At 47.3% G+C, this 17,343-nt stretch overlaps 1 protein-coding gene across 1 annotated transcript in view; it reads right to left on the bottom strand.

The window, feature by feature from the left end:
- slc26a6.2 (solute carrier family 26 member 6, tandem duplicate 2) overlaps window positions 1-17,343 on the bottom strand; it is a 208,508-nt gene that overhangs the window by 188,710 nt on the left and 2,455 nt on the right. The window lies entirely within an intron of this gene.

The following is a 17,343-nucleotide window of genomic DNA, read 5'->3' as shown; positions in this document are numbered from 1 at the left end:
TTTCAGAGGGAGATGGATCGCATGGTCGATGACCACCACTTGCAGGCAACCTTCCCCTACCTCGACAATGTCACCATCTGCGGTCACAACCAGCAGGATCACGACTCGAACCTCGAGAGGTTCCTGAAAACCGCACAAAAACTCAACCTCACCTATAACGAGGACAAGTGCGTTTTCAACACCACGCGCCTCTGCATACTGGGCAGCGTGGTGGAGAATGGGGAAATCGGACCAGACCCCGACCGATTGCGCCCCCTACGGGAGCTGCCCCTGCCCAACACTCCCAAAGCCCTGAAAAGGTGCCTGGGGTTATTTTCTTACTATTCCCAATGGGTCCCCAACTACTCCGACAAAGCCCGCCCCCTCTTGAAAGCATCCTCTTTTCCGCTCTCTGCTGAGGCCCACGCCGCCTTCAAAAGCATTAAGCAGGATATTGAGCGGGCCACGCTACAGGCAGTGGACGAGAACACTCCATTTCAAGTGGAAAGTGATGCGTCCGACTTCGCCTTGGCGGCCACCCTCAACCAGACGGGGCGGCCCGTAGCTTTCTTCTCGAGGACCCTCCAAGGCCCCGAGATCAGACACTCCTCCGTGGAAAAGGAGGCCCAAGCCATCGTGGAGGCAGTGCGCCACTGGCGCCACTACCTAGCCGGCAAACGCTTCACCCTACTTACCGACCAGCGATCGGTAGCGTTTATGTTCAACAATAAACAGAGGGGGAAGATTAAAAATGATAAGATTCTTAGGTGGCGGATCGAGCTCTCCACTTTCGAGTACGACATCATTTACCGGCCAGGGGCCCTTAACGAATCCCCTGACGCCCTCTCACGAGGGATGTGTGCCAGCGCCACCGAGGATCGGCTACAGACCCTCCACAACGACCTCTGCCACCCAGGGGTCACGCGGCTGTTCCACTTCATAAAGTCCCGTAACTTACCCTACTCGATTGAGGAAGTTCGGTCTCTGACCAGGAACTGCCGCACTTGCGCTGAGTGCAAGCCTCGGTTCTACCGCCCAGATAGAGCCCACTTAATCAAAGCTACACGGCCCTTCGAGCGGCTCAGCTTAGATTTCAAGGGCCCCCTCCCGTCCGTCGACCGCAATGTTTACTTCCTGAACATTGTGGACGAATACTCCCGTTTCCCATTCGCCTTCCCCTGCCCAGACATGACCAGCGCCACGGTCATTAAATGCCTCAACAGCCTGTTCTGCCTGTTCGGTATGCCGAGCTATATCCACATGGATAGGGGGGCGTCCTTCATGAGTGAAGAGCTACGCCAGTACATGCTGTCCAAGGGGATCGCCACGAGCCGTACCACCAGCTACAACCCCCGGGGTAACGGCCAGGTGGAGCGAGAGAACAGGACGGTGTGGAAAGCAGTCACTCTAGCTCTAAGGACCAAGGGCCTCCCTATCTCCCGCTGGCAGGAAGTCCTCTCGGATGTGCTCCATTCGATACGGTCGCTATTGTGTACGGCCACTAATGCCACGCCTCATGAACGAATGTTTGTCTTTCCTCGGAAATCCACCTCAGGCGTATCCATGCCATCATGGCTCTCCACCCCAGGTCTGGTACTCGTGCGAAGGCATGTGAGGGGCCACAAGACGGACCCTCTCGTGGAGCCAGTACACCTACTCCACGCCAACCCCCAATACGCATATGTCCGGCACGCCGACGGAAGGGAGGACACCGTGTCCATAAAAGACGTCGCCCCAGCCGGCATCGACAACAACCACGGCAATAGCAGCGACGACGATCACAGCAACCCTTACCCACCCACTATTCTTTCATCACCCCCGGAAGAACATCGACCAATGGCACCCCCACCAACTACCCCTTCAACAACCCCGGCGGCACCCCCGGCAGAGACCCAGGAGGCTACCGGGGACACCCAGCCGACACCCGCAGCACCACAACAGCCACGTCGGTCGCAGAGGACTATCAAACCCCCGAACAGACTAAATCTATAGAAGGGGTGAATGTGATGAAATATATTCCATTCATCACTGCCTGTTTTCTGTGTCTTGTAACTGCCTGCTTTCTGTGTCTTTTCCCTTCCCCCAGTCCTCATGTATTATGTATTGGAATGTGCTGGAACTGGTTGTGTGCAGGGCTCCGCCCATACCTGGCTCCTTTGTAATCTAACTTCAGTCCGGCATCAGCCTCCTGAAGGTAGACATCTCTCTATTTTACGTGTTATGTTCTGAGTTAATAAAAGCCTTACTTTTGTTCTGCTAACTTCGAGTCTCGGAATAATTGAGGCACATCAGCCACCATTTATAGCGGAAAGGTACCGCTTTTACAGACGCGACCAAAGGAATGATGAGTCGCAGGCAGCCTATTTGGCTGAGCTCAGACGGTTGTCCAAACATTGCCAGTTTGGAGCCTTTTTGGCGGAAGCGATCAGAGACAGATTTGTCTGTGGCATGTTAAATGAGAGTACACAAAAACGGTTGCTGGCCAAGAAACAGCTCAGCCTAGATCAGGTGATAGAAATAGCATCATCACATGAAGCAGCAGCACAGGGTGCTGCTCAAATACGACAAAATACAACCGGCTATGACACCCATGAGGTGACATTTCACAAAGGTAAATGCTACCGTTGTGGCAAAACCACCCACGACCAAAGTAATTGTTGGTTTCGTGATAAAATATGCCGGCAGTGTGGGAAAAAGGGGCATATAGCGAAAGTTTGTCGGTTGGGTACGAATCCCAATAGTGGGGGCAATCCGAGCAGTACCAAGGCAAGGACAAAAATACATAAGATATCTGACAGTAGCTCAGACGAGTCACAGGAAGGCACAAAAGCAGAGCCTAAAGGTCTGGGATGTCTCAAGTTATATGGTGTAGACAAAACGGAGGACCACAGCACAATGTGGGTTAAAATGAAGGTAGCAGGCGTCGAAGTTAATATGGAGCTGGACACGGGTTCAGCCCTATCAGTAATTAATGAACAAGATTATAACAGGCTGTTCAAACGCATTCCCTTAAAGGATACCGAAATCAAATTAAAAACATATACGGGACAAAAAGTTTACCCGAAGGGAAAAATGCAAGTAACAGTTAAATACAATGGCAGAAAAGTGCCAGGACTTTATTTATACGTCCTACCAAATGGTGGACCACCACTTTTGGGTAGGGAATGGATAAGAAAAATCCATTTCGACTGGAAGTCGATACACGAGATAAAAGTAGAGACCACCAAGGATGATACAACCATTACAAACAGGCTGTCGAAAATATTGGCAAAAACGCCAGAGGTGTTCCAACAAGGGCTGGGGACCTTAAAGGACATTAGAGCAAAAATAACTATTGCTCAAGACGCAAACCCCAAGTTTTGTAAGGCCAGACCGGTGCCTTACGCCATTTGGCCAGCTGTGGAAGCAGAACTGGATGCCTTAGAGAGTGCAGGTGTCCTTACAAAGATTGAGTGGAGTGAGTGGGCCACGCCCATCGTCCCAGTTATAAAGAAATCTGCAAATAACACGCCGGGGGAACCAAAGAAGGTTCGCATTTGCGGGGATTTTAAGATAACTATTAACCCAGTCCTGCACACGGTACAGTATCCGCTGCCGCGGATAGAGGACATATTCGCATCGTTAGCTGGGGGTAGACACTTTACGAAGATTGACCTTTGTCAAGCTTATTTACAGATGGAGGTGGAGCAGGACTCGAAAAAGCTCCTAACGATTAACACACACAAGGGATTGTACCAGTACAATCGCCTGGTATTTGGTGTGGCGTCCGCCCCAGCCATATGGCAGAGGACCATGGAACAGGTCCTACAGGGCATTCCAGGAATGCAGTGCTACCTGGATGACATCCTGGTGACAGGACAAATGGATAACGACCACCTCGCTAACCTGGAGCGAGTACTTCTGCGGTTGCAACAATACGGACTCAGGGCGAACAAGCAGAAATGTGAGTTTTTCCAGGAACGTATTTCATACTGTGGTTACATTATAGATAAGGAAGGCCTGCATAAGTCCCCGGAAAAGATCGAGGCAGTAGTGAAAGCCCCGCCCCCTGAGAATGTATCGCAGTTACGATCATTCTTAGGCCTTATAAACTATTACCATAAGTTCCTCCCGAACTTATCGTCCATTTTACATCCACTAAATTCATTGCTGCAAAAGGGAGTCTCCTGGAATTGGGACGAAGCGTGTGAGGCTGCTTTTAAAAAGGGTAAACAACTCATTACATCAAAGGAAGTGCTCGCACACTTTGACCCAAAAATGCCAATGAGGTTGGCATGTGACGCCTCCCCGTATGGTATAGGGGCAGTGTTGTCACACAAATTTCCCAATGGGACGGAGAGGCCAATAGCATTTGCCTCAAGGTCGTTAACTACAGCCAAAAGAAACTATGCGCAAATCGACAGGGAGGCCCTCAGTCTGGTGTGGGGTGTAAAAAAATTCCACCACTATCTACATGGGCAACGTTTCACACTACTGACGGATCATCAACCGTTGGTGTCCATATTTAATCCAACAAAAGGGGTGCCCCTGATGACGGCCCAAAGGCTACAGAGATGGTCACTGTTCTTAGGAGCACACCAGTACCTTATCGAATATAAGGGTACCAAACAGCATGGCAATGCGGATGGCCTGTCGCGGCTACCATTGCCTGCCAAGATCGAAGAGATAGTACAGGACCCCGTGGAAATATATCATACGGCGGTTATGGAACACTTGCCCATCACCAGCCAATGTATCGAGCGGGAAACACAGAACGACCCGACACTGGCAAGGGTTTACGAATTGACCGTGAAAGGCTGGCTGGTGCAGGGTGACGCATCATTGCCGGCGTTTTCGGCAAGGAAGGACCAGTTGTCCGTATGCCGGGGCACATTGATGTGCGGAGCCAGGGTGGTGGTCCCTCAAAAATTACAACATAAAGTGTTGCGGGACTTACACGAAGGTCATCTGGGAGGTGTCAAAATGAAAAGCCTCGCCAGAGCCTACGTCTGGTGGCCCGGCATTGACAGGGACATTGAGGAAGTAGCAAAAGCATGCCAAGGGTGCCAGATGGTACAGAACGTACCACCACAAGCCCCACTACATCCGTGGGAGTGGCCCTCAACGCCGTGGCAAAGGATCCACATGGACTTCGCTGGGCCCTTCATGGATGCGATGTTCCTTATTGTAGTGGACGCCCACTCAAAATGGCCGGAGGTCATAAAGATGTCATCAACGACAGCCGAAAAGACGGTCGCAGCCTTAAGGACCATTTTTGCCCGAAACGGGGTGCCCGAGCAAGTCTGTTCGGACAATGGGCCACAATTTGTGGCAGAAGAATTTCAAGCATTCCTAAAAAGGAATGGAGTGCGACATTATACGTCTGCACCATATCATCCGGCTACAAATGGGCTGGCAGAGCGATTTGTACAGACTTTTAAAAAGGCCATCAAGGCGATGGGGGAGGAAAGGTTGCCACTACAACACAAGGTGGACAATTTCCTATTCGCGTACCGTAATGCTGCACATACGGTGACCAACCAGGCCCCCGCCGTCATGTTCTTTAATAGAAGGTTAAGGTCTCGCCTCGAATTGCTCAGACCAAACATCCGGAGAGATGTGGAAAACCGAGTATTTCGTAGGGCTCCTGACAGACAGACACGGAGCTTCGAGGTGGGGCAGCAAGTGTTGGCCCGTGATTATAGAAATGAAAAGTGGCGGTCTGGTACGATAAAGGCCCGCCAGGGACCTTTGATGTACACAATGGATACTGGGGACGGCATAATCAGACGACATGCTGATCAACTTGTGGAGTCCAGAAACCCAACTGATTCACTACCTCAAACGTCTCAGCACATTGTTCCAGCGGAATCACGGCCCAGCTCGTCGCTACAGAAGTCTCAGGATTGCGAGGAGTTCATCACTCCAGTGATCTCCACGGCACAGGATGTGCCATCAGACACCGACGACTCCAGCGATGAAGTGGTGACGGAAGTACCGCCGCCTACACCGAGACCGACTAGAGAAAGACGTTATCCTAGTCAAGACAGGAGGCCTCCTCAGAGACTGAATCTATAACATGTTTCTTTTTATATATATATAGGTAGACAACTCTGGTGTAAATATGTTATGTATGTTGTGTTACCAAATGTTATTAGCCCTAGTTATGGTGCATCTGTTGACTTAATTGCACGGGCACGTTTTAATTAAAAGGGGAGGAATGTTGTGTATGTAATATGTATGTTACTTTAAACCTATGGCCAGGGCAGCACTACTTTGTAGGGCGTAGTGATACCATAGTACCACTCCTGGCCATAGGGGTATAAATAGTACTGTGGGTACTGATCTCCCCTCAGTTCCCGCCTGTTGGTATGAAGTAAAGACCTACGTCGAACCTTCTAAGCTGTCTCTTCCTTATTGTATTAAGTATATTCGCATACTTTACACCAACCAGTTTTCTATCCAAGTATGTACCTTACCCCCAATCTCATGAGCTTTAACTTTGCATGCTAGTCTGTTATGCGGGACCTTATCGAAAGCCTTCTGAAAGTCCAAATACACCACATCCACTGGTTCTCCCTTATCTATTCTACCAGTTACATCCTCAAAAAATTCCAGTAGATTAGTCAAGCATAATTTACCTTCCTTGTTTCTAGTCCTGTTAGAATTTTATAAGTTTCAGTGAGATCCCCTCTCATTCTTCTAAACTCTTGCGAATATAAGCCTATTTGACCCAATCTCTCTTCATACGTCATTCCTGCCATCCCAGATATCAGTCTGGTGAATCTTCGCTGCACTCCCTCCATGGCAAGAACATCCTTCCTCGCTTTGTCCTGCCTTTACATATCCTTTGTATCTTTATCTGCTTTCTTTGATGGTGATGGGGGAGAAGGGGAGGGAAAGCTTGTAATAATTAGACAGAGCATTTCTAGGTACTTAACGTAAATTGAAGACAAGTGTGGAATACAGAATTCATCCCTTGACTGAGGAAATTCTGAGTTGCTTTTGCTGGGGATGCTCACGGATGGTATTGGAATCTTTTGTTTTTGCTCATCCAGGTTTCTAACACATCGAGAGGCCCACTGCCATGCTTAAGAGTCTCCAAACCCAAATCACTGAGAAATTCATGCAAGAAAAAGACTTGCCTGATCACATCTCAGAACAACTCGCGCAATAGGGCCTAAAATCGTTAGCGGCCCAGTCCGAGCGTGACTCCGGCAGAGCGCAGTGGTGGTGCGCAAGGAACGGAGAGGCCCGAGGACCGCACTAAATTCATCCTCGTTATAATGATTTGGATGAGCTGCCGGTGTCGATCAGGCACCCCAGTGCAGATAACCTGCTAGAGCCTAACCAGGATCAGGCAGTGCCAGGGCCCACAGGTAAATCCAGGGGTAGGGTGGGGGTGGGGGAAGTGATTGGGAATGGAGGGAGGGCAGGTGGGCTGGCAGGGGTCAGCAAGTTATTTTGTGGAGCCAGGATTAAAACCTTAAATGACAGGCTTGCTAAAACACCCACATTTTTCACTCCTGTTCGATGTGTTGGCCAAATCCTTGGCCATCTGGTACCACTATGATCTGCAGAAAACCCATAATATGAGCAACAGAAAATGCTGGAAAAACTCAGCAGGCCAGGCAACATCCGTGGAGAGAAATAGAGTCAACGTTTCGGGTCGAAACTCTTGCCATAATATGAGCAAATGGCCCCCCCCAATATCAGATATGGCAGTACTAAAGTAAAGGAACAACATAAGCACCTTTGTCTATTTCACCTTCACTGTGATCAGGTGTAGAAAGCGCGATATCTTGTTTAAGTCTGTAGTCACCATACAACCAACAATCACATATCTTATGGTCATACTTGACCACCTAACTGTGTCACAGACTCATTGGGCTCAATTTTCAGTGTGCCGTGGAGTTGGGATTGGAGGCGTGCGGGGGTTAAATTCCCAAAATCGGGGGTCCCGACCCCATCCCGCCCCCAACTCGCCTCCATGCCAGTTTCAAAGGAGGCGGGTACCCGCCCCACACTGGGACCCGCCGACCCGAGGCGGGAAGGGATTAGTGCCAATTAACTGCCTGTTAACAGGTAGTTAACAGGCAGTTTTTAGTCTAATCCCTATTTTAAAGCTTGAAGCGTGGGATTCCCGACGGCTCCAAACCATGGCAAGTTGGAGGAGTTGGGCCGTCGGGTTGAAGGGCTTGGAGGGGTCGAGATATCGGTGTTCAGGTGAGTGATGTGTGCATGAGTGCAAAGGTAAGTGTGTTTGGTGTGCCTAAAGTGATTAAAGAAGTTTAAATGACCTTTTCTTACCTTTTCAGCCTTCCCTCCCTTAGGTTCGGGGAGTCCCTCATCTCACTGGCACAGAAAGCAGAATGGCCGCGAACTGTCAAAAGTGACAGCCTGCAGCTTTCTGTGCAGGTGAGATTTCTAACTGAGTCTGTGGAGAAGGACTCATGTTAGAAGTAAGACTGCCAGTGTTTGACAGCTTCAAACAGCTGTGAAACGCTGATATTTCATCTGTCAAAACCTCTTGACAGATGAAATTTCAGTCTGTGACGTCACCTGTTGCCGGGTGGCCCTTAATTGGTCTGCTGAGCCCGCTGGGCGGGCTCAACAAGGTCAATCAAGTTAAAATTGTGTGGATTGGCCGCATCTCGATGGAGGCGGGACTACAACCCCGAAAGTTGTAGTCCCGCCTCCAACCCGACTCCTGATTGAAAATCCAGTCCATTATGTCACATTTAAAACAACTAAGCCTGGGGCTTCTTCCGTGGGCGCAACAAGGAAGGTGCAACCACAACTGTGCTCCAGCTGCACCCATTTTGCCAATGTCAAGTTACGCCCAAGTATTCTCCCAGGCTCATTAGAATGCACCCAAACAGGCTTAAATAAGTGTAAACAATCAGGGAATGCCGAAAACACTCCAGTATATTTCTTCTTTGAGTCTTAAATTGCAACTCATTTAACTATCATTCATGCACATCAAGCACAGCAAGTTTGCAATCGGGGAAGCTTTTTAACTTTTAATGTGACTTATACTTATGCCATAAAAATGCATTAAAAGAAACCAGAAAATACAGAGCTGGTCTCAGTGTGGATAAATTAAAAACAAAATTGCTCAGATATTAAGGGACCAGAAAAATGACTGTTTCCTACATGGAATGGACAGCACAGAAACAGACCATTCGGCCCAACTGGCCCGTGCCAGCGGTTATGCTCCACATGAGCCTCCTCCCACCCTACTTCATCTAACTCTATCTCTACATCCTTTCTGCTGCTCCTGAAAATCCGATCGCAATGCTGCGAGACCCCTCCAAACAAGCGCAATTGGATGATCTCGCATTTGAGAGTCGGGGGTCATGGCCAGCTCTGTGGACGGAGATTCGTTCGGACGGAGGGTTTGATGGATGGACATAAAAGATCGAGGAGGCTTCAGTGTATTGCAGTTATGTGTGTAACTCACTCACGCCCCAAATTCCGCAATCTTTTCAGCCGTGTTATTTGCGCTCGGATTACGGGTGCAGCTGGGCGCAAGTGCGGAGAAAACTCCAGGCCCTAATCTCTATGATCTCGCCCCTTTTGTGTTCTCCTTTGATGTTCTGACATAGACTCACAGTATATAGTCTGAATGGATGGCTCCATGAGCAGTTCACCAGTTGGAAGGTCATAGAGTCATAGAGTTATACAGCACAGAAAGAGGCCCTTCGGCCCATCGTGTCCGCGCCGGCCATCAAGCCCTGTCTATTCTAATCCCATTTTCCAGCACTTGGTTCGTGGCCTTGTATGCTATGGCGTTTCAAGTGCTCATCTAAATGCTTCTTGAATGTTGTGAGGGTTCCTGCCTCTACCACCCTTTCAGGCAGTGAGTTCCAGATTCCAATCACCCTCTGGGTAAAAAAGTTTTTCCTCAAATCCCCTCTAAACCTCCCGCCCCTTACCTTGAAACTATGCCCCCTGGTTATTGACCCCTCTACTAAGGGAAAAGTTCCTTTCTATCTACCCTATCTATGCCCCCTCATGACTCTGTACACCTCAATCAGGTCCCCCCTCAGCCTTCTCTGCTCTAAGCAAAACAACCCCAGCCTGTCCAGTCTCTCTTCATAGCTAAAGCGTTCCAGCCCAGGTAACATCCTGGTGAATCTCCTCTGCACCCTCTCCAATGCAATCACATCCTTCCTATAGTGTGGTGACCAGAACTGCACACAGTATTCCAGCTGTGGCCTAACTAGCGTTTTGTACAGCTCCATCATAACCTCCCTGCTCTTGTATTCTATGCCTCGGCTAACGAAGGCAAGTATCCCATATGTCTTTTTAACCACCTTATCTACCTGTCCTGCTGCCTTCAGGGATCTATGTACATGCACACCAAGGTCCCTCTGATCCTCTGTCCTTCCTAGGGTCCTTCATTGTGTATTCCCTTGCCTTGTTAGCCCTCCCAAAATGCATCACCTCACACTTTTCAGGGTTAAATTCCATTTGCCACTGTTCTGCCCATCCACCCACCCCGTCTATATTGTCCTGTAGCCTGAGGCTTCCCTCCTCGCTATTTACCACTCCACCAATTTTCGTGTCATCTGCGAACTTACTGATCATACCTCCTACATTCATATCTAAATCATTAATGTACACTACAAACAGCAATGGACCCAGCACCGATCCCTGCGGTACACCACTGGACACAGGCTTCCAGTCACAAAAACAACCTTCGACCATCACCCTCTGCCTCCTGCCATGATGAGCCCCAGCACCAGGCACCCCAGCAACAACACCAACCTTCTCCTCAACCACCTGATGCTGCACAGGACAGAGAGCATCAGCGCCGGGCTGCACCGCACCGAAGGCGATACCCCTAACACCGGGTATACAGGCAGAGGATGATCTTCCTCAACATGACTGAGCAGCAGTGCCAAAAGAGGCTCAGGCTATCGCGCCAGGTCGTTGCAGACATTTGCACATTGCTGGAGCAAGATCTACAGCTCAGAGGACCTGGTGGACACGCCTTACCAGCGCCATCAACTTCTTCACCTCAGGCTCCTTCCAGGGATCTACAGCAGACATTTGTGGCATCTCGCAGTCAGCAGTGGCCCTTGGAACATGCTGAAGATGAAAGGTTTTCAAAGTTTCCCCCCAATCTCTGACATGGTTATGCTGGGCCTGAGTCTACTGTAGGTACAGGCCCAATTATGCCAATTTTGGGAAGCCTTGGAACTCTCAGGACAGCAAAGTGGGGCAGAGATCTGACTGAACTTATCTCCACCCTGGTTTCTTCTTTTCTGTGCCTGTGAGCTAAGCACTCCCCAGGCACGATAAAGAGGAAAAATGTACCCTTTTAAGTTTACCCTGTGCAAAAATAATAGCCATAGGTTTGCACTTTGGCTAACGACTCCAACTATATTGCCACTTTACTCCTACATGCTTTTAAACTCCTATTCATTCACACTTAATAATCAGTTGCACATATACACAGGTAACTGATAACTGTAGGGAACTTGAAGCTAAATAGTGTTGGACAAAAGGGCAGTGGCTATGGTTCAGTTTTAATGCATGTCCATTCTGATAGGGAAGTAGCCTGAGGAATGAGAACCCAGACCTTTTAAAGTTGTCGTATGCTCAATTGTAATCAGATTAGTTTTTGGTGAATAAAATTGGCCAAGCACAAGTCATGCTCATATAAAATATGGTGCCGCTCTTGGAGCACTCACCCTCTTCCTGTTGAGTAGCAGAGTTTAAAATGATTGCCATTGCTCAGCTTCTGGCCGATTGTGAATCTATTAATGGCATTGTTGTGCCAGGATTAGTTTCCAGGACCCGGAATGGTGCCAATCTCTGTTCAACGTAATGGGGACGGTACACCTAGCATCTGTCATCCACGGATGGAAGACCCAAAAGGGTGAGTCTCCATCTAGCTGTTTTTTGATGGTCTCAAAATAGGGATATCTCCGTGAGGACAAGAGCTACTGTATCTCAAACTTTCTTTGCATTGTTTCTTAGGGAGGGAGAGTACTTTGGTATAAAGTATTGCTCTCTTTCCCAAGTATATTTCCCTTTTAAACATTTACAGACTAAGTGACCTGTGAGCTATAACCATCCCATGCCCCACTTACTTGGAATATATATAATTTCTCATTTCTGTTCTATTTTCATAGATTTGGATGGGCAGTAAATGCCAGCCTTGCCAGCAATGCCCACATCCCAAGAATGAATTTTTAAAATGCGGACAATGAGTGTCCCCTGTTAAGGATCTGTGCCATATTTTGTTTTAATGGAGTACCGATCCTCATGCCATGTGTATTCATGTATTATGTTCCACTCGTGACAAAAATGTATCTTTTGTTTACATTAGATTATTGTTTTGGATTATTTTTACTAAACACGTACAGGATTAAGATCAGTCATGGCTCGCTATTTCTGCAAACTGAATTGAATTAACATTGGAATGCAAAAAGGTCACCAAATACATTGTTCCGAAGAAACACTGCACAATATTTGAGTTAGTAATGAGCAATGAATCAGAATTCATTAATAATCTGACTACTAGGGAGTAGCTTGCAATTAGCGGCCATAACATGATAGTTTGTCATTACATTTGAGAAGGAGAAAGATTGCATACATACCAAGGTTTTAAACTGATGTAAGACTGATTTCGAAGGAATGGGGTACAAGCTGAACACGCTAAACTGGGCAGAACTGTCAATAGGTAAACCTACAGTAAAACCGTGGAATATATTCAGAGGTACTTAGTACAATACAAGATGAATACATACCCCTAAAGAGATAAAAGTTCCACTTGTACAGTCAAGCAACCATGGTCAACATATGAGGTAAGATGCAGTATAAAGCTAAAGGAAATGGCTTACACAAATGCCAGGAAAAGTGTTAATCCAGTGGACTGGGAGAAATATAGAAAGCAACAAAGGGTCACAAAGAAAACATTAAGAACTGCCAAAAGGAATACAAAAAAACTTGCAAGTAATATAAAGGCTAATAGTAAAAGTTTTTATAAATATATTGAGTAAAGATAGTGGCTGAGGGAGATGTGGGCCCACTAAAAACAGATCCAGGTGATACTGTAATACACAAGGTAATGACAGGTTTGTTAAACAAGTGCTTTGTATCCATTTTCACTGTAGGGGAAGAGGATAAAATACCAGTGATATATGGAATCCAATAAGTTCCTCCCCTTGATTCGTTTTTAGTTTTCCTTCTAAGTTTTTTTTAAAAGGTAATGGAGAAAATAATAGGACTTAGGCTAGATAAATCTCCAGGACCTGATGGTTTCCAGGGCAGTAAAAGAAGTAGGTGAGGAAATTGCAGAAGCGTTAGTCATAATCTTTCAAAGCTCTCTTGATTTGGGAATTGTGCAGTTGGATTGGAAAATTGCTAATGTCACTCCATTAATTATGAGGGTGAGAGAGAGAGAAACCAGGTAACTACAGGCCTGTCAGTTTAACATCACTACTAGAGGCTACTAGAATCTGTCATTGGAGATAGTGACTGAGCACTTGAACAAATATGAGTGGCCCAGATGTTAAAAGTAAGTCATGTCCAACTAATCTAGTTGAATTTTTTGGTAGGTCAATAATAAGGTAGATGAGAGAATGCCTATGGATGTTATCTATATGGACTTCCAGAAGGCATTCGATAAGGTTCCACACACAAGATTAACATAAATGAGAGGACACTGAATTGGAGGTAGTCTTTTGACCTGGTTTGGAAATTGGTTGGGAGTTAGGAGGCAGAGTGGGGCTAAAGGGTATGTACTGTGATTGATGGAATGTGACGTCGTGTTCCTTGGGGTCTATTCTGGGACCTCAACTTTGCACCGTATTTATTAATGACTTGGATGAAGGAATAGAGAGTTATATATCCAAGTTTGTAGATGGCAATAAGTAGGATGGACAGTAAGGCTGGAATTTTCTGGGGTCCGTGCAGGCGCGATTGGAAATGGGTCAGGTGAGAAATTTGCAAAATCTTGGAGTGGGTCAAAAACCCACCGTCATCCCGCCCCCATGCGCCTTTCCTCTTGAGCACGTTTACCGGCGCAGAGAGTGGTGAACCTGTGGAATTCTCCACCACAGGCCATTGAGGCCAATTCATTAAATATATTCAAGAAGGAGTTAGATATATTTCTTAAGGCTAAAGGGGTTAAGGGATATGGGGAGAAAGCAGGGACAGGATACTGAATTTGGATGATCAGCCATGATCTCATTAAATGGCGGAGCAGGCTTGAGGGGCCGAATGGCCTACTCCTGCTCCTATTTTCTATGTAACCCGAACGGCAGAAGTGGGCGAGCTAATTTAAATCATTATTAGGTGGTTGTCAGACCCTTAAGAGTCTTTTCAATCCAACCTTTCAAATTCCCCTGGCTGACCATGGGAATCACACAGCTCGGGAATCACATCTGTCAACCTGAGGCGGGAGTTGAGTGGCCATTGATCCAGCTGATTAGTGCACAATAGGGAAAGTACAATAAAAACTCCAACCTCACAGCTGATCACTTTCCTCAGGCAGAAGCTGTTGCTGACTGCATTGCCAGCACATATTTAGCTTTCTACAGGCTGCAAGTGTTTCCAGCAAAGTTGCCATCCAGTCTCACCTCATTGTTGGAACCTATCACATCATTAACAGATTGCTTCTGTCATCTCTACTTCACCTACCATCTGTTCCATCAATATGGGTGCCATCTATACTGTCTCACCTTGGTCCTCAAAATCAGACCATAGTCATAGAGTTATACAGCACAGAAAGAGGCCCTTTGGCCCATCGTGTCCATGCCGGCCATTAGGCCCTATCTATTCTAATCCCATTTTCCAGCACTTGGTCCGTAGCCATGACATGATCTTCAGATCTCCACCCCATTCCCTGTGCAAGGCCTTGCCATGGGATAGGCCTGAGGGCATTCAAATGGGAACAATGGTCCTTCAGCAGGCACAGCTCACCTCCCGTATGCTGCATCTTTCAGGAGCCTAGCAGTGGTCAAGAGGAAAATTGGTCCCAAGATTTTTTTTAAAGTTTAGTCAGGTTTGTGGGTTCAAGCTCCACTCCAGACTTGAGCGCATAATTTCAGCTGACACTTCAGTGCAATACCTCTGCGTTGTCAGAGATTCTGTCTTTCAGATGAATGTTAAAACTAGGAATCGTCTCCCTGTCCAAGTAGATGTAAAACATCTTGTTACTTTTTCCAGTATCCTGCCCAAAATTTATACTTCAACCAATGACAACAGATGAACTGGTCATTCACTTCATTGCTATTTGGGATCTTGCTGTGCACAAATTGACTGTTGCACTTGCCTACAAAAAAGTTGCTACATCTCAAAATTAATTCATTGGCGATGTAATGCTTTGGGATCTCCTGAGCGCATACAAGCCCCAGCTCTTTCTTTCATCTTTAACACTTATTAAAATGAAAGTGAAGATCATCATTGTAAAAGGTTGTCATGAAATAAGGTCTTCACAATTAAATAATTAGATAAGAATTTTGTTTTCTATTGCAGTGTATGGTATTTTGACATCCATTTCTTCAAATGTGCTATTAAAGTTGTGTAGTTGACCTCTGCTTCTGGAAGCTATACACCTGAAAGGCCTTTTCTGCTATGTTCAGACTAACTGTGGGATTCATTTAGAGATGGTATCATCAGATAGCTCACCAGGTGAGGTACCTATAATTGTCACAGCCTGCCAGTGCGCAAGTTGTAGTTGTGTCTCGGACTCAGAACAACTGACGGTTCCACCTTTTGATGGCCAGGTTGCTTCTGGTGCAGTCATTTCTTATTTTGTTTGTCTTTTTGCCATAGCCCGTACTGAAAAATGGCAGGCAGATTACTGGCTTGTGACACGGGGTATAGGCACATGCGTGAAGGGCCCGTTGACATGGTAACAAACTGGCCAGGTTAGGCATGCATAGTGTTGGTCTGACTGCCACTGGATGGTATATTTGAGGTCTGGTCACACAGAGCTAGCTGAAGGGAACAAGTGTTCAGCTAAATGGAGGCAGTTGATTATTAGCAGCAAGGCATTCAAGGGATTGATGCATTTACTGGCCAATCCCATACTTTCACTCCAGCCCATGCATTGCGATGTTGAGAGATCAATGCCTCTGATGGCCTACATTCTATGAAGGTACAAATACAGCTGAATCTAGGTTAGCACCCTTCGATTCGCTTTTCTATCTGAATACTGCTAATATGACCATGTGTGCCCAAGCCCACAGTGCTTGACTGGAAAAATCTGGGATGGTTAAATCTTTCCCAGCATACATTCAAGACCAGTTAGCAACAATTGCACTGACAATTCCTCTGAGGATTACAGGAGCAATTTAACATCGAAATAAAAAACGTAAAACCAAACTACATTTATATTTTGTTTATTCACTTATAAATTCAGAAATATGGTGATGCGCTATCAATTACTCATAAAAGACTGAGAGTTAGAAGAGTAACTAAAGGCTTTTATTAACAACAGAATGGAGGTCTGCCTCGAGTGGTCGACCGGTCCAGGATACCAAGGGCTGGGGAGCAGTCACCTTTATACTAGGACCTGTGGGAGGAGTCAGCCGAGGCATGTACACAGTGGAATACAAACAGGACAAACAGGAATACAAACAGTGGTTTACCACATTCACCCCTTGTTTAAAATTGAGTCCGGCGGGGTGAAGTGTATTAAAAGTTAGTGTATTGGAGTCTCTCCGGAGGTCTTGTCTGCCGCTGTGATCGGCGTGGCGACGGCAGGGGTAGTGAAGCTTCCGGCGTCGAGTCCAGCGTAGGCTGTGGCACAGGCGTGTCTGGCCTTGGGACACTGCTGCGGTAGTTGGGCCGTTGTTGGGGTGTGGCTGGGGTGGCACGGCGCTATGAGGCGGTCCTACCGTGTCCCAGGCTGTCATTCCCCGCGGCGTCCACGGTGCAGAGGAGTAGGCATCCATGCCCTGGTAGGCTGCATCCAACGATAGTGCGAGTTCAGAGGCCTTGTTGAGGTCGAGGTTACTCTGCTCCAACAGTCGCTGTCGTGTGTAATTGGATCTGTGGCCCGCTACAAAAGCGTCCCGGATAAGTTCCTCTGTGTACACGGCGGCCTTTACATCCTTACAACCACAGGCCCGGCCAAGCACAGACAGTGCCTGAAGGTATTCCACGGTCGATTCCCCAGGTTGTTGTTTACGACTCCCCAGGAGGTGCCTGGCGTACACTTCGTTCACTGGGCGCGTGTACTGGTCCTTGAGGAGCTTGATAGCATCCGCGTACGAGGTCGCGTCTTGGATGACCGAGTACACTCGGTGGTTCACTTTGGAGGTCAGGACATCCAGTTTGTCCTCGTCCGATTTGATTGCTTCGGAGGCGGTCAGGAATTTTTCAAAACACTTAAGCCAGTGAGTAAACTTGGTGGATGAG

This window comes from Somniosus microcephalus, chromosome 11 (assembly GCF_052327205.1).
Source record: "Somniosus microcephalus isolate GS21.2 chromosome 11, FLI_Smic_1.0, whole genome shotgun sequence".
Taxonomy (NCBI): Eukaryota; Metazoa; Chordata; class Chondrichthyes; order Squaliformes; family Somniosidae; genus Somniosus; species Somniosus microcephalus.
Note: the sequence above shows the minus strand (reverse complement) of the source record. Positions and strands in the feature narration are given on the sequence as shown.